At 39.9% G+C, this 21,939-nt stretch overlaps 1 protein-coding gene across 13 annotated transcripts in view; it reads right to left on the minus strand.

Annotated features, from left to right (window-relative positions):
• The window catches only part of TPK1 (thiamin pyrophosphokinase 1), a 349,214-nt gene that overhangs the window by 296,308 nt on the left and 30,967 nt on the right, over positions 1 to 21,939 (minus strand). Inside the window, exon 1 of one of the 13 annotated variants that reach the window (XM_049642050.1) lies at positions 7,485 to 7,566. The exons of the other annotated variants lie outside the window; for them this stretch is intronic. The gene's annotated coding sequence lies outside the window, so the exon portion shown is untranslated. Of the gene's footprint in view, positions 1 to 7,484; positions 7,567 to 21,939 lie in introns of those variants that run through there. 13 annotated transcript variants of the gene reach the window in all.

Raw genomic sequence — 21,939 nt, forward strand, 5'->3', positions numbered from 1 at the left:
ACATGATGAGATACTTGTTCGTAACTTTCATGAACATACATGGCTAACCAATTATCTACTTCTAACTCTCTTATTTTATCTGTAGGTTACGTTTAGCATTACGAAAGCAGATGATATGACCTGGTGGGTTCCCAGATCCCGTGTCTAGTCCTCTGGGAAAAACTGACACGACTGGAGCCATTCTCAGATGGAGCTGGAGTGGCCACCGGAGAGAAACTCCCTCACCCACCTTTGTTTGAACCGGGCCAAAACCCGTGGACGGGGGCAAAATGGCAACTGTCTGAGAAGTCAGCAGCACACACACATGGTCGCAAGACTGGCAGTTACGGACTTTCTGAAGATGAAGGCAGCAGTCACTCCACGCATAACCCCAGTGGCTTGGTTTGTCAAAACGCCGACAGAGAACTTTTTTCCCTCTTATTTCACGCAATTGGCCCCACTTCCTTCTCCTCACAAAAGCCCCCTAAAGGACATCATCAATGCAATTAAAGCCAATATTTCAGCGACTCTTGCTATTACTTTACACCAATATCACGAGTATTTATGTGAGATACGGACTATAAATAAATCAATTAAAGGTTGTGGAATTAAGGTGCCAGAATAAAACAAGTATGAATTAACCAGCAATGATCGTAACGTTCTCTAATTTTCTAACGGAAACTACTCTTTATAGTTAAAAATCATTATTTCCCTGTGATGCCATAAGGGGCTGATGATATTAAGATGATTACTAATGTCTTACAGCCAACGAAGAAATTAAGTCTCAAAACAGACGACATGAAGAACAACAAATGAAACAAAGCCAATGTGCCAAGTACAATGAGATTCCATGTCAAGGGAAACCTAACCCCCCAGCGGGGGGCGGGGGGGAGATGGGGGGAGAGGGTCACAGAAAACTTACTGGGGCGCTCGTGAAGGACCGACCAGCAATAGTGAGTCCTTCAGGTGGAAGTATGGTACTCAGATACAGTATCATTTGCAAAAGGGGTCAAACACACACACTAACTGGCAATACTATGAGCGGGAAAAGGAGAGGTTTAAGGAGGCCATCAGACTGGGGTGGCCCTAATGCCCTGGGAGCCTATGTGAGGAAATGGGAAGCTGAGCCAGTCTGCTGTAAATGCACTGGCATCTTAGAAAATGAAATTCGGGGTGCCTGGGTGGCACACCCGCTTAAGTGCCCAACTCTTGATTTTGGCTCAGGTCACGATCTCATGGTTTGTGAGTAGGAGCCCTGCATCAAGCTCTGCACTCACAGAAATGTAATATATAATATAGATTAAGCTACAGCTAATCAAATAATTTCTTTGCCTTGCTGCCAGGACAGCCGTCTCTAAGTTCTGCCTGGGGCTCCTGGCAGTTGACCACTCCTAACTGCTTCAGTTTGGGGCTGCCCAAGTCAGACAGATATTTGCTCCAATAAACTCTTGAAAATTTTTATGTGTCCCAGTTTATCTTTTAACAGGGGTAATGGGAGGAGAGAAACCTAGAGACAGTGGTGGTAGCCACATAGTAAAATATATTTCAGACCATTTCAAGTAATGATCACCACCTTCTCCTCACCATTAATTTCAGCTGAAGATTCTGAAGACGCAAATAATTGATATTTTAAAAAACTCCATTCTGATATGGCTATTATTGGCCTTATTGCTGACAGCAATGTCAAGGTGTTCCAGCTAGCTGTAAGACCGTGAATGTCTTCTTTAGACCTGACGTGCTCAAATTAAAATGAAATAGCTCTTAACATTATTTTGGCTAATCAACTCATGTTCTTCACCATTATGATTCAGCAGGTAGGGCTTCTAAAATTATAGACTGCTCGAAAAAGCTAAAAGGAATGTGATTAAGATTATGAATGAAATCTAAAGCGGACAGGTTCAATCTGCTCCCAAGTATAAAAGCCCAAGAATATATCCCGTCAGCATCTGAATAATAAGTGCCAACACAGCAAGCTGTCATCTGGAACTCTTCACAGCTCCTCCCTTCGAGCACTGATACGGCAGGAGCCATAGAGTAGGGCTGTATGAGGAGGCGATTAGAGCTCTCATCTCCAAGTACTGTCAGGCTCAAAAGAATAATAAGATGCTACTCTTTTATTATACCGTTACACAGACTGCTATACGCTAACTTCCCATACAATAAGGTAACATTTACTGAATGCTAACGAGGTATCAAGTACTGAGAGTCTCCCCAACTAGCAAAGAGAAGCTCAAAGAGGGCATGAATCTCTTAGAATGCACTGCTGTATCCACAGTGCCTGGCATAGAGGAGACGCTTCCTAAGTATTCATTAAATACAGAATAAAAAAGAAAACACAAGTTGGAAACCAAAGTATTGCAGATGCACTGCTTAATCCCTACAAAATAGGGGGGAATCCTGTTGCTTCTCCCATTTTGCCAAAGGAAAAACTAACACCTAAAACAGAAATTAATTTGCCAAATGGCAGCACAAGGCCACATTTTCCCACCAAAGCCTCAGTGGTTAACCTCCAAGCTTCTCCTTCCATATCTGTGTTAATTTTCTACTTAGGACAACACTTCATGCGAATCCCAAGAGGTCTGAGACTTAGAGTTCAAAATAGGGAGAAAAAAAACACCTCAGGAAAGGCTAAGTGGAAGATTCTCCATAATCTGTCAACAACCACTGAGTTTCCAGCCGAATTAAGAGGCTGCTTCTAAAACCTTCAAAGAAGCAGAGAAGGGCTAAGAAAATTAAAGGAGTCTCTAGGATGAAGGGCAATTTTGATGGATGTTTCAGCATTAAAAGTCCTGCTGTTTGAATGTTTTAAATTTCCCTGATTATTAATGTAAGTAAAGTCTCTTTTTCAAACTATTATTTTTCCTTCTATCAGCCTTTTAAAATTGTTTCCCAGGCGTGCCTGGCAGTCTCAGTTGGTAGAGCACGTAACTCTCAATAACAGGGAGGGAGTTCAAGCCCCATGTGGGGCATGGAGATTACTTAATTTAACAAAACATTAATTTTTCCCAAATTATATACAATGAACGTATTGACTTTAAGTAATTTTTATTTTGTCAAATCTAAGCCAGAGCTTATCAGAATGTTTCCAAGAATGACTTTTCATACAACTAGGTCATGACTGTCATTTGCTGCCAGTGACTGCAAGGTGCCATTCCAATTTTAGGAAGGTTAAGAAGTGACAGAAACATAACTCTCTTAATCCATGGAAAAACAGAGCAACAGCTAGAGAGTGTGCAAGAGTGAAAGTTTCTCAAGAAAAGAGGAATCTTGGGGCGCCTGGGTGGCTCAGTCGGCTGAGCATCCGACTTCGACTTTGGCTAGGGTCACGATCGCACGGCTCATGAGTTGGAGCCCTGCGTCGGGCTCTGTGCTCACAGCTCAGAGCCCGGAGCCTGCTTCGGATTCTGTGTCTCCCTCTGTCTCTGCCCCTCCCCTGCTCATGCTCTGTCTCTCTCTGTCTCAAAAATAAATAAAACATTTAAAAAAATTAAAAAAAAAAAAGAACAGAGGAATCTTATGCTTTGTCCAAAGAGCCTTAACACAAAATCAAACAGAATGTAGCAGTCCAAAAAATATCAACTAAAAATACATAGAACAATTAATGGTTTGTTTTTAAATTCTGTATGTAGTGTATTTCTTTAAAAAATATATCTAAAACAATATATGAAGTAAAATTTTCAACACAAAGGTGTATTAAAACTTTTTTTTTTAAACCAAACAATGGATAAACTGGAAAAATAGATCATTTCTAAACCTCTGGGCGTGTTAACATGAAACACCGCATGTTTAATGTTTGTTTATTTATTTATTTATTTTGAGAGAGAGAGACAGAGTACCAGCGGGGGAGGGGCAGAGAGGGACGGACACACACACACACAGAACCTGAAGCAGGCTCCAGGCTCTAAACCATCAGCACAGAGCCCAAAGCAGGGCTCGAACTCAGGAACCGCTAGATCATGACCTAAGCCGAAGTCAGACGCTGAACCGACTGAGCCACCCAGATGCCTTGAGGCTGCACGTTTAAATTAAAAAATAATAATAATAAGCAAAATAGAAAGTATGCATGGGAGGCAAGGATTATATCACACAAAGATGTGACTTAGTGTTTGGAGGCTCCTACAAATGCTTGAAGGTTTACAAGAAAAACAAAATAATGTAACTTGCATAGAGTACTGAGCAGATACTCACTGTAGGTAACTAATTGTCAGGGTTGTTGATTTTTCACATTAATTTATATACTATTCCATATACATGGCAAATTAATCTTAATGCATATTGGATCTAAAACCAGCAGTTAACAAAACACAGCTAACATAAAGCTTCAAGTCAACCTGGTTTTCTTCAAATGTAAATTATATGTATACATGTATATATGTGTATGTATGTATATGTATATGGTGTGTATATGGCATCAAAATGGAGTAGAGCTGTAACAACTTTAAATTTTAAGTAAGAAAATACAAATGGTCTCCAGATAAAAATGGTACACAGCCTAAGATAAAAATTTTCTTTCTAACCAAACTCTACTCAGGCTATCCTGAACTCTTTTTCAACTACACCTGACCTTTGGACTTCCATGTTCATTTCACACCATCCAATTTTACCAAGAACCCTGCTAAGTCGGTGTAAACAGAACTGTCGCCCCTATCCCACACCCTCAGTACCTGATCACCCTCCAGATCAGGTCAGGTCCCTTATGCTCCAGCATCCCCCAGGTGATCTTACCTGCCTTCAGCAAGAATCCTGTCACATCATTTTAGCCAGAATCTTCCTACCCCTGATTCTTCCTCTTGCTAATACCCCATCTAATGATCCCTACCCCTGCTCCATGGCTACAAATTTCCACTAGCCCTTGTTGTGTTGAGAGCTGCATCGAATCTCCCACCATGAGACCCAGTGGGTGATCCCTGTGCCAAGTGCCATGGTCCATCCCTTGAATCAAACCTAACTGTGCTTTAATGAGTGTCACGGAATCATTTTTTTTTTTAATAGTCTGAATGTTTCTTTTAACACCGATCAGAGATGAGGAAGAGAGTAAAAATAAGAAATCCTAAAATAGTGGTATGTTTATACACGGGACGACTTCCTTATTTTTCTGCACAGCTTTGTACAGAGAGAGAAACAAAAAGAGTAGGACACCAAAGATCACGCACAAGAAAACACTGATGTCGGTGGTCAGATTTTTTTATCCTGAAAAAAATGGGGAATACCTACAAAAGATCTTGATAAAACTATGTATAATGGAAGCTCATGTGACAAACAGTAAATGGCAAACAGACTAAACAGAACAGAAAGAAACTATGTGAAAGCCCATCCCCAGTTAAACATGTTATTTTGCAGCACCATGGGGCAGACCAGGGGGACAAAGAAAATGGGAAATGACAAACATCTATATTAGGAACCAAGGAGCAACATAAAAGAAACCACAGACCTAATCTTTATCTTTGCTACCAAATAGGAAAGTCTCATGAGGACAAATGAATGGAGTCTGGCCCCAAATAATATAATGGATTCACCTATTATAATTCTTATACACTTTCTCATTAATTTTTGGCTGAGCAAGGTAAAGTAGACCAAGAGGTAATATTGGACTTGTGTTCCATTTTACCGTCCTTAGCTGAACACGGGCTCCCTAATGTCTAGAAGACAACTCTACCTGTAGCACTCAATAAATAAACTCAGTATGTATCTGTATCTTTTTAAAAGTCAGTTTCTTGGCCTCAATTTTCCCATATATCTGTTTATATAACCATATTTTCTTGTGCTTGGCATTTTTATGAGTTTGACATAAAGGTACTACAGATAGAAACACTGAATCTGTTCTCAAATATACCAGAATCTGGCAGAAGACAGATGACCAACATAAGGTTATGTGAGAAAAATAAAGTAAAAGTGTAAGAATAAACCTAAGATTAGCATGTGTGGACTCAGGGCCAAGATTATACTGAAAATTTTCACCAAAAGAAGTATTAATCTAAAGAATTAAATAACTGCTATCCATCTCTCAATGTCTGCAATTAAAAATTCTATCTGAATTACAAGATGATTCATTCAAATTTAAAACTTAGCTATTTGAAAGGATTAGAGAAAAGGGGAAAATTCCATGTATTTGAAGCCTATCCAGGGCTCAAACACCCCATTGTTAGCTATGAAAATTCACGTGCCCTTTAAAATGTATTAATTTCTAATCATGAGGCCTGCATTTCAGAAGACTTCCTTCAGGGAAGAATTCATACAGATAAGACTATACAACCATAAAGGAAATCCAGACTGGCCTAAACCAATGAAGGAAATCTTTTACTGCTCAATGAAAAATTAAGAGATACCGGAGGATGAGTAAGAGTATTAAGGAAAAAGAGCAAGGAATCTCAGAATCACCACCTCAAGACAAGAAGCAGAGATCAAAGGAGCGTCTCCTTGAAGACTATCTTCAGAGATACTATGAAGATACTATGGGGATAACAATGGAAGGAAGGGAGGGAGCAAGGAGGGAGAGAGGGGCGGGCAGGGACAAATTATAAGTAATTAAATTCAACACGAGCAGTAAAAAACAATAATAGTCACTGAAAAAGACTTCATTATACATGTGAAAGATGTAGTAAGGAAACCTAAAATAAAAATTACAAAGAATAATTACAAGAGAAAAGAGGCGTAAGGAAATCTATTAACAATACACATAATAAAACTAAGAGAAAACACAATACAATGTTTTCCTCTTGAGGAAAATATTACCAAAAACATGAAATGTAATACCTTAAACAAAAAAGGAAGATGTGGGTTTTTTTTCCTTAGAATCTGGTTCTAACGCCTTTTTTGAAAGCCTGTAAATACTCAATTATGTGAGTATCATGTTCAGAATTTTTCAGTCAACTGTGAGACCTGGTTTGCATTTACATTTCATCCATTCTTTCTGCCCGAATTCCATTAAGCAGTTGGCATTTAATACTGAACAGCTACAGTGCCCGTTATTTTTGGTGAAGATATTAGAACGAGTAAGACCGTTTTGTTCTTTGAAGACAGAGGTGAAGAAGGTGACCCAGCAGGGATGTCAGAGCTCAAGGTGGGAGGGATACGCCACCCCCACCAGGCTAGCGTGAGGGTTAAATGACGAAGGGCAGCAGCACAACGTCCAGCAGAGTACGAAGAACCACAAGGCCGCACCTCGAGGGTGACTGCCGCGCAATGGACGCCCTGTCCTATTTGAACAAATACCAGCATAAAACCTTACTGAGTAAGGAGAATTATGGTAAGGGATGTTCAAGGGCGTTGGAGAAGTCCAGAAGGCACAGTGAGTAAAAAGGAGACCCCGAGGACAAGGGGTTCCTCAGGGCAAAAGGGAAGGAAAACCTGAACACGCATCAAGCCAACGGAGCACACAGAACTGGCCGGCTCCTTCCTCAGGATCACTTGGACGTAACAATACTGAAGCATATAAATTTAAAGGAGAACAACATCAGCGAGTTAAAACTTTGGCAAGTGAAAAGACGTAAACTAGAGGGGATCACCTTCCAATAAAACAGAAGAGAGAGAGCGAGCTCCACAGCAGACACGGAGCAGAAGGCGACCGCGCCTGGATGGGTTTTCTGTCGGGAGACGATTCTCCAGGAGTTGCTTCCACCTTCGTCCACCTTGGGGCACGGCACTGACCCCTTCGTTCTGGACCAGCTTTTCAAGGGTATGTGTACGGTCAAGACACTAGGGAGACAGAATGTCCCCCTCTGGAGCTGAGTCGGGGACCTTGCAGGGGGTCTCTCCTAAACGCCGTGGTGTCGCCTGCAAGGGTGAAAGTATTAGAGGAGTTGTGTGTGAAATGCTTGTACCTCCCCGTCCCCTGGTGCTAGAGGGGCTTTATCTAGATGAGGAAAAACAGCACGTAAAGGAATCACGATCAAATGTGGAAACTGTTCCCCCTTTCTTTTCCCTGTAGCGGGCCAACTGAAACAAAATCATAGCCTCGGTCAAGGACTTCAAGGAAGCAGTAAGGGAAAGAGCATCTCAATATAATTAACAGCCACACATGGCCAGTGAAAGAGAAGCTGGCAGCTTCGAGTAGAATCAGTGCTGACTGAATTTGGTCGTTGCTCAAGATTACTCCAGCGCTGTGTCTATAACCGAATCCACTTCAGCCTGAGGCCATCTGGCTGCTGTCTTGGGCTTTACCAAACATTTCTTTCCTTTCCCACAGGCACCTGAGGTCCAAGAGCAATTTGCATTCAGGGGCAAGGCCTCCAGGTATATCCCTGAGAAAATCTAAACTCCTTAGCCTATTTACTACCGGGGGGGGGGGGGTTCAGAATTTAGTGTCTTCCAACATCGAAATTTTCACTATGAAGGAGATTCTGTTGGTTGTGAGAAAGTGAAGCCTCATTCTCAACAGTCTGACTGTGGTGCTATCACACCTCTGCCCGCAAAGGCGGCTAATAGACTCTCACAAGATCCAAGGTCTTTCTCTAGTTAACAGTTTTTGGGATTCAGTGCACTGATCCATGCTCAATCCCTCCGGCAGTCAGGGAAATTCACGGGCTCTTCGGTTCCCCTACCACTACCAAAAGGGAGCCCAATACCTCACTGAACTCTGGTGACACTACGTGCCATGCTTGAGCGTTCTACTTGGTACTCTGAGTCAGCTCATCTACAAACCAGGAGCCACGGAGACCAGCCTGAACCAGGAGGCTCTATGGGAAATCACGCAACAGGCTGTGGCACGCGCTGAACCTTTGGGGCCACAGCCCGAAAGACCTTTAGACAACAAGGCTGTGTAACTAAGGGTTTTACCAACTGGAGCATCCGGCAAGGTAGGGAGCGACATCCAGAGACCTGCCTTGAGGTTTGGGATTCCTCATCTCTGTGCCATGGTTACCAAGTGAATCCCTTGTAAAAAGCAGCTATGAGCATGCTGCCGGGCTCTTTGGAAACTGAGTGACCAACAGAAACCTTCTGACTCTTTGGCTTGATATTGCAGTCAAGGACGGCTCAATTTGAACTCCATGACTATCAATGCGGGAAGGGCCCCTAAGTGCCCTGTGACAAACAGAAATGATACACTCAAGAATGAGCCAGACCGGTTCCCAGTTGGCATGTGAGATTTCCATGAGAAAGCGGCAGCTCTCCCTCTGCGGGAAACTCTATTCCTGAGGCCACCACCTGAAGCAAAGACACTGGCTCATGTTGCTCTCGAATAAGCTGAAACCCAGCGTCCACTGGGCTGCTGCAGCTGTTCAATCTCAGCGCCAACTGTGCAGAAGCAAAGTGGACAAGGTGTCTCTGTTCAGTACTCAAGGCCACTCCCATAGCTCTGGCCAACAGGGCCCTGATGAAGCTGAACATGTTTGTACTGACCCTTGCAGTAATAGCAGTGGGCCTAGCTCAGGCTGGCCTCATCCTGCTGCTTCAAGTATTACTGACAGTGCCCTTGGTTAAACTGCGTAGGACACAAATTGAACTGCTATGGTCTGAGTATTGATCTGATTAATCAGACTAGCTGATAGAGTGGGAAAATTCATGTGAAAATTCATCAGAAGCCAAGACAATACAGAAGGTAGATTCTGTTGAGAGCTCATTCTCCAAGGGCCTCTCATGTTTCTATATGAGTTTCAAGTGAGATGTCAACTGTTTTTATTCCAGATAAAAGATATCTTTTCAAGGACAGTTTGGCAGACAGGAGATGGTGTCACCTCTGGAGCCAAGCACAGGCATGCTTACTCTCCAGCAAAATAAAGACCTAGTCTCTTTCCAGGGCATTTACTTCTATTATAAAAAGTTTCAGATTCTCAGGTTCTGGGTTCTGGTCTGTAATGTGACCCACAGCACAAACAGGTGTCATCTGACTCATCATCTCATGGGAAATGAGATCTCATAAAATCACTAAACATCTGATAACTGCTACTGCTGTGAGTAATAAACTGTCCTTCATCTCTGATCTAGAATTCTCATGTCTTTTACCTGTGTCCATGAAAGTGGTGCCGACTGACTTGTTAGCTTCCAAGTAAGGTAAAAACCTAAGGTAGTTAACAATTCATAGCACCAAAAAAAAAAAAAAAAAAAGTAAATTATAGTTTTAGGCACAAAAGTGGGTTGCATATACCCATTTACCAAACCCCTAAAAAGTTAAGAAATATGTTATTGAATTTAACAAAACACGCACCGTACCCCACTCTGCTCGGCACCTTCCCCAACTACAAATATCATCAATACTTATAGGCACTAAATTTTATTACTTACATCATGCCATCAGAACTTTATAAATTCCCAACACTGTACTTTTAGCTATGAAATGAACAAGACTAAAACTATACAGGGCGGAGGAACACTAGAAAATGACTATAAAGGACAGTTACTTAAAAATTTTTCAGGAATTAATAAAAGCACTGATTGGCATCTAAAATGTTGTCTCTTGGGAATTTGTAGTTGTTTTAATATGAATTTTTCTCAGAATTTACAACTCTAGTTTATGCTGTAAATAATATATCAGCAGAGGATAAATATTATAGAAGTCACATTTTTAAAATGTTTAAGAATACCATAGTTTATACAAACAGTAAATATGTCAGAAGAATACGTATTCAGGCTTATGGGTGGAAAACATGTCTACGTCAACTAGACTGCAGGAAACGATCACTGATTTTCTTTCCTTCCATAAGACAGTATTAACTATCCTATAAAGCACAAGATACTTTTGTTCACATCATATCCTACCAAGTCAAAATACGTGCATATGAATGTAACCACAGACTATGACTCGGTAAATGACAGTTATCTTTATCATAAATTTCTAACAGCTCATTATAAACAAAATCCAGGAAGAAGATCCAAAATTACATTATTTTAAAGATAGGTCTTCATTCACGATTGAGGACTTTGTACAGGGCTGAGGTAGGGGGCTGCTGGAGGGTAATAACTTTTATACTCTAAATAAAAATGGTGTTCACATTCTTTTTTTTTTTTTAACACAAAGGCAACAAAAACAATACTGAAGTAAATCCCAGACATTCTATCATTTCATCTGTAAATATTTCAGCGTGCATTTCTAAAAGAGGTTTTTTAAAAAAGACACCCACCTTAACACAGTCACATCCAAAAATAAAAACAAAAGGAACAATGATCGCTTATTATCAATTACACTGTGTTCAAATCTCCTCTCGTATCAAAAACCAAAATTCCTTTTATACTTGATTCATTCCAGGGAAAATTTAGAAAAGGTCCACACCCTTGTCTGTTTTAATCCAGGTTTCCCTTCCATCTCTTTTGTTCTCCCAGCAATTTATTTGCTGAAAGAAATAGGTTGTTTATCCCATGCTCTATAATTTGCTGATTGTATCTAATGTTATCACATAGAATACTCCTCTATCACTCAAATTTCTTGTAATCTGGTAGTCTGTGTCAGTTAATTTTCTGCTCGCCCCCCCATCCCCAAATCTACTACTAGTCTTTCCTGCTCTATGACAGTGAAGCTGAACATGGCACTTATTTCTCCCTTGCCAACTGGCCCAATGTTAGGCTTCATCAATAAAGGTTATACCCCATGTATATTTTTCGTGCTTATCTTTAAGTTTCTAAGTGATATGTCTACATAAAATATAAAGCTAACATTTGCCTACCTCCAAAGCAAATTCTGGGAATCTAATAATACCTTAACTATCCAATCCCTTCTTTAGACTTGACTATTCTTGGTTGCTATTTTAGTTAACTTTTTTAAAGTCACAAATAACACATCAGAGGACCAGCAGCTACCACTTCCCTTTGGACAGCCTTCCCCAGAGGTCATGGCATTAGTAGCAGGTGGGACCTTTGGGAGGTGATTAGGTCATGAAGGTAGAGCTCTCATAAATGGGATCCAAGCCTTAGAGATGAGACCCCACTTCCACCAAGTGAGGACAGAGAGAAGGCGCCAGCTATGAGCTAGAAAGGGGGCCCTTATCAGAAGGTGACCATGTTGGCACCTTGACCTTGGACTTCTCCACCTGTAGAACTGAGAGAAATAAATTTCTATTGCTTGTAAGTTACCCAGCCTGTGCTACTGTGTTACAGTAGCCCAAATGGGCTCGGGTCTCTTTCCTTTTGGTATGGTCACCATCTACATCCATTATTTTGTTAGGAGTCGAAATTCTAATTCTATTGCTATTTAATTCTATCACTGATTATTAGGAGTTGGTGAGATTCTGTGTCATTACTCTTTTACTTAATACATGGAATACAAACTTCCTCATACAGATTATTGGTTTACCCCGATGTTCAGTTTGCTTAAGTATGGGAGAATAAACGTTTGACTTTTTCCCCCATCTACCAGAAAATAAGATTTCTAAAAACAACAAAATTCCTAGACAAGAAAGAACAAAGAAAGTCATATTTGACACCAAAAGCGTGATCCTTGACAAGAAAAACTGGTAAGGACCTTGTCAAAATTGAGAACCTTTGCTCCACCCATGACCCTGTTAAGAGTAAGAAGAGACAAGCTACAGACTGGCAGTAAGTATTTGAAAACCACGTATCTTACACTAAGCATTTGTATCTGAAGCATAGAAAGAACTCTCAAAATTCAACAATTAAAAAAAAAAAAACCACAATCCAATTAGAAACTGGGCAAAAAACCAGTAACAGACATTTCACTAAAAGATATACAGACAGAAGTACGTGAATAGATGTTCACCTCGAGCTATTAGGGAAATGCAAATTAAAACCACAATGATTATCATTACACACTTACCCGAATGTCTAGAATACAAAGAGTGACCATACCAAATGTTTGGGGAGCTGCAGAGACAGTGGATCGCTCATACACTGCTAGTGAGAAAGTCAACTCCCAAAGAGTACATCAGTTTCTTAAAAAACTAAACATGCTTAGTTTTACCATAATCCAGCAATTACACTCCTGGGCAACTGTTATCCCAGAGAAATGAAGACCCGACCACACAAAAAGCAGAACACGGATGTGTACAGCAGCTTTATTTAAAACAGCCCCAAACCAGAAACAACCTAAATGTCCTTCATTGAGTAAATGGTTAAAAAACAGTTACATTTCTACCATGGTAATATGCTGCAGTAAAAGGGAATTAACTCTTGATATCCTCAACAACTCAAGTGGATCTCAAGGGAATTATGCTGAGGGGGGGAAAAAAAGAATTTCAAAAGGTTACATATGGTATTATACCATTTAAACAAAATTCTATAGGTAAAATTGTAGCAACAGTGAACAGATGAGTAGATGCCAGGAGTCAGTCTGGAAGGGGGAGAGACAGAGGAGTAGGTGAGGCTCTAAGGAGGTGGCATGAGGGTGCCCGTGGCGACTGAACAGTTCCGTATCTTGAATTTGGTGACAGTTACAGGTAAGAGAAAACTGCGTAGACTTAAACACATGCCGACATGCACACACATGCATACAAGAGTACATGTAAGACTGGTGAAATGTGCATGAGCTTCCTGGAAAGTACTAATGTAAAAAAAGTATTAAAACTAGGATATAGACACATACTATACTTACCCAAGATGTTACCAGGAGGGTAAACTGGGTTCGGTGTACGTAGGACTTCCTTATATATCTTCTTTGCAACTTCTATGTCTATACTTATTTCGAAGTAAAAAATTAAAATACACATTCACACGTTCACACATTCACACAAAAACACCCCGGCCAACCAGGGCATCATCCAGTAATCCCCAGAGGAAACAGCTGCATTTGTGTTCTCTGGCTGCATGGATTTAGAAGGCGGAGAAACGATGAAATGTGGTTCTCATAAATCCTAAAATTTTATACCATCTCCACCCCACACCTCGAGGGCAGAAAGTTTTCTGTTTCCCTCACAGAGCTTTGCACTCAGCAGATGATCAACACTTCCTAACAAAATGGTTAAGAACCAGATCCAACATCCAGTGCTTTCCTGCTTTCCTAAAATATTTCTGCCAGCTGCCATGTCTGTCACGGCCCTGTGGCTCACTGAAACTCAGTTACAATGAACTATTTTACAAAAATGTCTCCTTTTAACAAGCACTTCTATTCTCAGTAAACAAAACATTTTGTGTCCAATGCAGTTTTACTCCTCTGGGGAACACCCAAAAAAATGTCTTATTGCCTCAGAATATCTATAAAATATAGAAATTCTAAAATTTAGATGAGGTTTCCAGTTTAAGGTATATATTTAGACTGTAAGCCCTTACCTACCCTCCCCCTAGCCCAAAAGCAAGAAACAGTTGATGAGGTGTTTTAACCAAGATATAGAGAATCATATTCATGCTTTAGTTCTCCTTTATCCAGCCAACTCTTGGTGTTTGGCTAATTTTATTGCAGACCCACGAAGAAACATCCAGGAAGTATCTGTACCACCTGAACCTGTCCTGCACAACGAGGACGAGATCTTTACTGGAAGACACCAGTCAACTCACCATCACAAAGTGCCAGGTACTGTTAGAGCAGATTGGATCTGGGCCCACCTTACTAAGTGGAAAAAAAGTACACTTAAATTTGAGTTTCGTGGGGCGCCTGGGTGGCGCAGTCGGTTAAGCGTCCGACTTCAGCCAGGTCACGATCTCGCGGTCCGTGAGTTCGAGCCCCACGTCAGGCTCTGGGCTGATGGCTCGGAGCCTGGAGCCTGTTTCCGATTCTGTGTCTCCCTCTCTCTCTGCCCCTCCCCCGTTCATGCTCTGTCTCTCTCTGTCCCAAAAATAAATAAAAAACGTTGAAAAAAAAAAATTTTTTTTTTTAAATAAAAAAAAAAATTTGAGTTTCGTGTTTTTGTACACATTGCACATAAACCAGAGCATCTGAGAGAAAGAGATCCGACCCAAAACAGGTTACCTCCTTCCCCCCAGGAAATTTTAAAAAGCTCATTCTACTGCAATGGGGAAGCAGAAGGGTGTGAATAATTGTTATTGGAACTGGCATTACCGGAGCCCTAACTGTTCTAAGTGCTTTAAGGGGCACACAGCACCGCAGGTAAGCACTCCTTCTGTTTCCTGTTGTTAGGATGCGCCAACTGAAGAGGTCTGAAGAGGTCAGGTCAGTTGGCCAGAATCACAGAACTAGCAGTGCGGACTCCGGCCCCAGCACGTCCCCCTCCTGCACTGCACTGTACCAAATCCTGCACATTCTTAATGGACTCAATGCTTGGAAGGACCCAGACTCAAAGAGCTTTTCTTCCAATTATTACAACAGCAGAGCTGCAAAACTTGGGGGCATCTTAAATACATTTGAATTATACACGGAGGTTAAGTTATTTGGTGACTAATGGGAATAACTAACCTCAAACCAAATGAAAAAATATTCAGTCACTGACATGCTTCTCAGGGACAGAGAGACGGTCTGCCCAATAGGGGTGAGGGGACACAGGTCCACACAAGGTCCACACTCTCCTACGGACTAGTTACTTCACTTCTCTCCCCTCCAACCTCCTTCTCACTCTCACCTTATAACCCTTCGTCCCTCTTCAGCCATAAAAGTCAGTCCATTACCTTCCACAAAGTCACACAAAAACATCTGCCCACTTACACTGTCACTGCTCTCGTTCCTACGCAATAACTGTTCAGCTTCTCCACCCGACTCCTTCTGTACCCCAGCCCCATTCCCTCTAGTAGCAGAGCTCATTATGAGACCTAACCTCTTCTATACTTCTTCCCTCTTTTCTCCTACATAACCATTCCCATCAGCTCACTTAAAATCATGGAGAATTAACAGCATTACCACACACACACACACACACACACACACACACACACACACACCCTCATGCTTCCCCAGGCTACCTCTCCATTTCTCTGGTCGACATTAATGCAGAATGCCTCAAAATTTTTTTTTGAGAATTCTAATGTTTTCTCCAATTCCTTGATATCCCATTCTCTCTAAACCCATGACACAATCAGGCCTTCGCTCCCACCCAATGAAAACGCTCACAGAACAGTCAGCAGGGACTCCACACTGCTCAATCTAGAGACCTATGGAGGTCTCCACAGCCCTCTCTACACACAGAGCAACAGGATTTGGGTCCTGGTGACATGGGATGCATCCAACACGTACAGACTGACCAGGCTAAACACTTTTCCGGTTCTGGTTATTAACCTTCAATAAAGTTTCTATTTGTTTTGTTTTGTTGTTTTTAATAGTGAGTAGGTACAAATTCAAAAATTAATACTTAAATGTAAGAGGTTCATCTGGCTTATTTAAAAAAGATTGGCAAACTTCCTCTAGTTTTGAGCAAACATCGGTAGGTTGAACAAGTCAATAAAGGGTACCTAGAGTAACTGATATACTTTAAAACATGAGCAATTTGTTCTTGCTGATAAGTTAGACAGATGCTCTGAATTACATTTCATGCTATTTTCACAAACAGTTCATTTCCTGCTGTCAGTGCTAAAGCTACCAGAACTACATAGCATTAACTTCATCTCCTTTTATCTTTCAAAAAAGGTATCTATTACTTGCCTGCAGTTAGCTTTGGACATATCCACAGATATCCTCCCTCTTCAAAATATGACTGGCTAGAGTATTAATTTCACAACAAGTACCCTAAAATTACTAAACATGGGGCTGAAGAAAAAATGCCATTTTCCCTTCATTACAAGTTTTAATGTATTCTTCATTTTCCACATTTTAATAATTCATAATATATTTCTAAGGGGGGAAAAAAACCACATAATTGTATCAGTCTTTTTGATCGCAAAAACCAATTTACGTTTTTACCTCTACTAATCAGCATGATGCAAATTTAACATAACTTAATGTAACATAACTCAATTCTAATAAAAATGAAAAACAACAGACTTTTAAAACTCATTTTTCAAGAATAAGATTATTCCACTATAACTACCATGAAGGAAATATGTCTAAAGTAATTCCAAAAACATACATGTTTGTATACACTAACTGTCAGTAATTCCAATCTGACATCATAAAATTCAAGGACTAGGTAACCACACAGATTGTTTCCTCAACAAGGTGAGCAAGTTCATACTTCTGTGTTTGTTAGTAAACAACCAATTAAATTTATGAAAGGTTGTTTTTAAAGTGAAATTTTATAGTAGTAATGAAAATTCTGAGTATAAAAGAAAAATGGTTAGCTGCTCTTTACTCTTGTGGTTACAACATTCTATTAAAATAATTCATGCTCCTGCAATTTGAGCCTCATTTCTGTGTTCTTTAGTTACATATGTAACTAAAGTTCAAATAGATCCACACAAATACATACAAACATCACTGGGGCTCCAAATGCAAATATTTTCACAGCAAATTACACTCATTCCTCTCTATGTACCCCGCAGTAGCAATGGAAACGTACTTTATTTTTGGCCTGTATATTACCATTAAGTTTCATAATTATATAAAAATTTCAAAAAATATTTTGAATCCTGAAGTCACTGAAAAACTCCAGCCTTACATGCAACTTCTATTAAGTCTTCTCCTTTATTTTTTTTTTACATTAAAAAAATGTTTATTTATTTTGAGAGAGAGAAAGAAAGAGCACAAGCAGGGGAGGGCAGAGAGAGGAGAGAAAGAATCCCAAGCAGGCTCCGTGCTGTCAGCACAGAGCCCAACACGGGGCTTGATCCCATGAACCATGAGATCATGGCCTAAGCAGAAATCAAGAGTCGGACGTTTAACTGACTGAGCCACCCAGCTGCCCCAAATCTTTTCCTTTAATCATAGATCTCTGTAGACAATTTCATAGACTCTGTAAACATTTTTTTGTATACTCCTGCTCTCCAGGAGGCTTATTCAAAGGTTGAGTAACCAATGCCAAGATGATCTGCTATGTCTGTAACTTTATTGAATGAAAACTCCACCACTTTTTCACTAGAAAATCCTTTCTTCAAGCTGTTAGCTACTTCTTACTATTCACTCAGAGCAGAGGCCCTGAGTGACCGAGGATCAACTGAGCCCTTAGTTTACCACAAACTTTGTTATACTTCACATCCTCTGATTTCTTCATCACCCAAGCCAAGCTCCTCAGCATCCCCAACTGCCTCCTTTGACCAGAGACCAGGCAGTGCACCCTACAGAGGTGGACCACAGCCACAGGCTCCTGGGTTCAAATGAACATATCTAATCCAGCTACCCACCCAGTATGGCTCTATAGTTTCTCCCAACAAGAGACCATGAAGATTATACTTGAACACCTCAAGAACGCTCAGAAGAAGTATAAAAGTAGAAAGTAAAGGCAGAGAAGTATCTGTCCTACAAGGATAAAAATGTGCATGGCAAAATCTAGACAACGGAAATGCCAAATCAGAACTTAGGGGACCATTTCAATGCTGTATCATCCAGAACCTAGCCAAAAATTACAGTCAGAATAAACTAGAACTGTAGCTGTCTAATCACTGTTAAACTGTGCTAAAGCTTCCTGGATGGCATTCACATCCCAAGATGGTTATTTCTCTCTATAACAAAGAAATCTTGTACTCTTAGGGCTAACCAGACCATTACCCAAGCAGTCTCAGAGACAGCAAAGTCTGAGGAAAGAAGAGATTTTTTTTTTTTTTTTTTTTTTTTTTGAAGGTTACAGCTTTGGAAGAAACTCCACTCCACCGCTCTTCAGGAAAGTAGAAACCTGAGAGAGAGAAAAATCACAAAACCTTTAACTGCAGAGTAACTCAGCTTATTCTGTCATCCCTTAGAAACTATGTACGGGAACTTTCAATAAAAATACAAAAACTTTAAAACTTTGGCACGTGCAAATTATCAGATCAGCTGCCTAGGTTTCAAGCTTGCATAAAGACTGAATACACCTGAAATTACAAGTGTAGGACCGTAATAGCTACAGCCCACAAAAATTATCTGCATCATTCTACCACTTGTCTGACAGTGTTGCCGTTAAAAAAAAGAGAGAATTACTTTTCAACCTTCACTGAAAATTTAGCCTGCTATCGCTACGTGGGATTCTGACACGAGGGTAAAGAACAGCTCTTCTGAAAATTAGTTCTTATTTTAAAGGCGTAAGATACTGAACACAGATAAAAGAAATTAATTTTCAGAGAAAAAGCCATCAATATATTCCAAGCTTCTTCAAGAACACTCAGATTTCAGTTTCATATTACAACTAGCTTTCCAATTCAAAGTTACAATTGCTCACGCACAAGGACTATGTGAAAAAAGAAAACTAAAATATTATAACATAGCCTAAGATTTATTGGGCAAATGGAGCTTCAATACATGAAATGAGGCTCAAAGAAGAAAAATGAGTTGGACTATACCACACGGGCAGCAAGTATTCATCGAAGGGTTTAAGGGTCCCGACACGGAAAAGCCTCCGCTTCCAGAGCTGAAGGCAGCTGAAGCAGCAGGGGACCTTTCCTCCACTGCCTTCAAACCTGCCACCAGGGCCACTCCCAGAGTCCTCAGCTCATGTCCTGCCAGAATTTCAGAAGCTAGAAACAACATCTCATTACTACAATGATGACAATTCTGCTACATTGATGCATTGAGTGGGCTTTTAAACTCTAGTCTGAGACGGTGACCAACATTACAACTTCTTTTCCATGGAAAAAATACATTGAGTTCAAAACTCTGAACAAGCATCAGTTCTCTACACGAATTTAATGTTATTGTTAATTAAAGCTAATCAGCTAAATAACATTCTTTTACAAGGTAAAATCTGACACTCTACAGGATCATCCTTTCGCCGTTAATTTTTACGAAACCAAGCCAAATATCCTTAGTTATGCATAAAACACTGACAAAAATTCACAATAACTATATCCAGTAACTTTACAAAATGCTCACAACCCACGGCCCCTGCTTGCCCTTATGCTATTCTCTGGCAGGATAAAGCATTTAGCAACAAATTACCATGCGATCCTATTTGATAACATCGCAGTAATTAGTTTTGGATGGGGTTTCTATGTTTTCAAATACTGTCTGGTTTTATCAAAAACAGAGTGAACATATTGGGATACATAATTTATTGACAGACTCCTACATAAAAAAGCCTGTCTATTCATAAAAGACTCTGATGAGGCAGGACTAAAACAGAGCAGATGGCTGTGTAGACAAAAGGACAATTTAGATTTCTACTTTTTGAGACCTTGTTACATGCCTACATTTTACATGCATGTGTTATATGTATGTCGTATACACATTTGTTATGTTTATCTCATACACATAATTCTCAAAATCATATGCTGTAAATTATATACCTGTGTGACACACACACCTCTTTCCACTTCAGAAATCTGTATGAGTTTCCCCTTACTTCCTAGATTTCTCTAAGTCCTTAAAGATCAAGAACAGATTACAAAGAGGCATGAAAGACAGTAAGAGGGAAAAAAATAGTAAACATTTTAAAGCGGAGAGGAGGGAAATGGGAAAAGGACAGGAACCTACAAGCACTCATTTTTTGGTTTAATAGTACTACTTGCTGTAACTGATCGTAAGACAAGGTGGCAGCTGCAGTTCTTTTAAGTCCCGTCATTAAACCAATGAAATAATCTTTACAGCTTTTCTGAAATCCCATTTTGTACTGTACATTTTTAAATGTTTATTTTTGAGAGAGAGAGAGAGAGCACACAGGGGAGGGGCAGAGAGAGAGAGAGAGAGAGAGAGAGACAGACAGACAGACATAGAATCTAAAGCAGGTTCCGTGCTGTCAGTGCAGATCCCAATGCGGGGCTTGAACTCAAGAACTATGAGATCATGACCTGAGGAAAAAAATCAAGAGTTGGATGCTTAACTGACTGAGCCACCCACGCACCATAGTCTACATTTTAAGAGAACTCTTTAACAGATACAAGTTTGATGAACTCAAACCAGCAATTACTCCTTACAGGACCCACTGAATTTTGTTACCTGGCCAATCCTCCCAAGAGATACGTTAAAACCTGATTGTTTCCAGTAGACCTAGAACACACACTAATGAATATATTTACAATTTTATTATACTTAGCATGTTTCTTAAATAACATATGTAACATAATATAAACTAATATACTCTGGATTTTTTTCAATAAACTGGCTATTTATACCACATTACCCAGATGCTATCTAATGGAGCTGTTTTTAATTGAGCTAGAACGATACTGCGTCCACAGACATTTTTCTTTAAGTTATGGCACACGTAAGAAATAGAAGTTAGAGTAAATATAACTACTATTGTTTTAAAAACACTTAACTATGTAATCATTATCTTTTCCTGCAAGGCTTTCCAATCCAATACGTTTCTATTTACAGTACTACCCAAACTAGCTGTTCCATTAATGGTAAGGTATCTACTGGGCTCCAATGCACTTTTTTTTTTTTAATTTGGCTACCTATATGTAACCAGTAGACAATCGTTCCCAATTTTTCTCAAACTCAGCCTCTTCCAGAAAACAGAATAATTTTATCACTGTAAGAGATTTAATGCATTATCCTCCCACCATTCTGCAAGAATACTACAGTACTAGTAAAACTATCTTTAAAGTAAGAAAAAGTAGGGTACCTAATTATTTCAAAACAATTGGTGAATGGGATCAGGCTGGCAATACAACAGGTACTATTTTTATACTTGCTAGAACATAACTTTGCATGCGTATCAAAGGTGACTTTTAAAAATTCTTATTTATGTTTAACAGTTTTAATGTCAGTAAAATATACAAAGAAGTTTAAATACTGTGTTACTGTATTAGTTCACCTCTCTGGCAAACTGATAGTCGAATCAAAATTATCTACAATACTTCTTAGCAACTGTAGAAGTCCAAAAATGCGGGAATTCAGATACACACATATACATCCACTTACCTCAAAAAAAAAAAAAAAAATAGCCATAATTCCTTCATCTATTATCTACTTCCCTATTTTTCTTCACTTTCTCCTACCTTTGACAAAATCTAACAACTCTTTGATTTGCTAAAAGAGCACATTAAAAGTCAAATAGCACTTTGGAAAACAGTATTTGGACTAGATACTGTAAGGCTCCAGACAAGAACGATGTGCAACTTCCGTGCTCCGGGAAGTGAATCTGTTTCTCACAGGGTTATGGGTCAGCAAGGCTGAGGTACATTATA

The sequence above is a fragment of the Panthera uncia genome, chromosome A2 (genome assembly GCF_023721935.1).
Source record: "Panthera uncia isolate 11264 chromosome A2, Puncia_PCG_1.0, whole genome shotgun sequence".
NCBI classification, from domain to species: domain Eukaryota; kingdom Metazoa; phylum Chordata; class Mammalia; order Carnivora; family Felidae; genus Panthera; species Panthera uncia.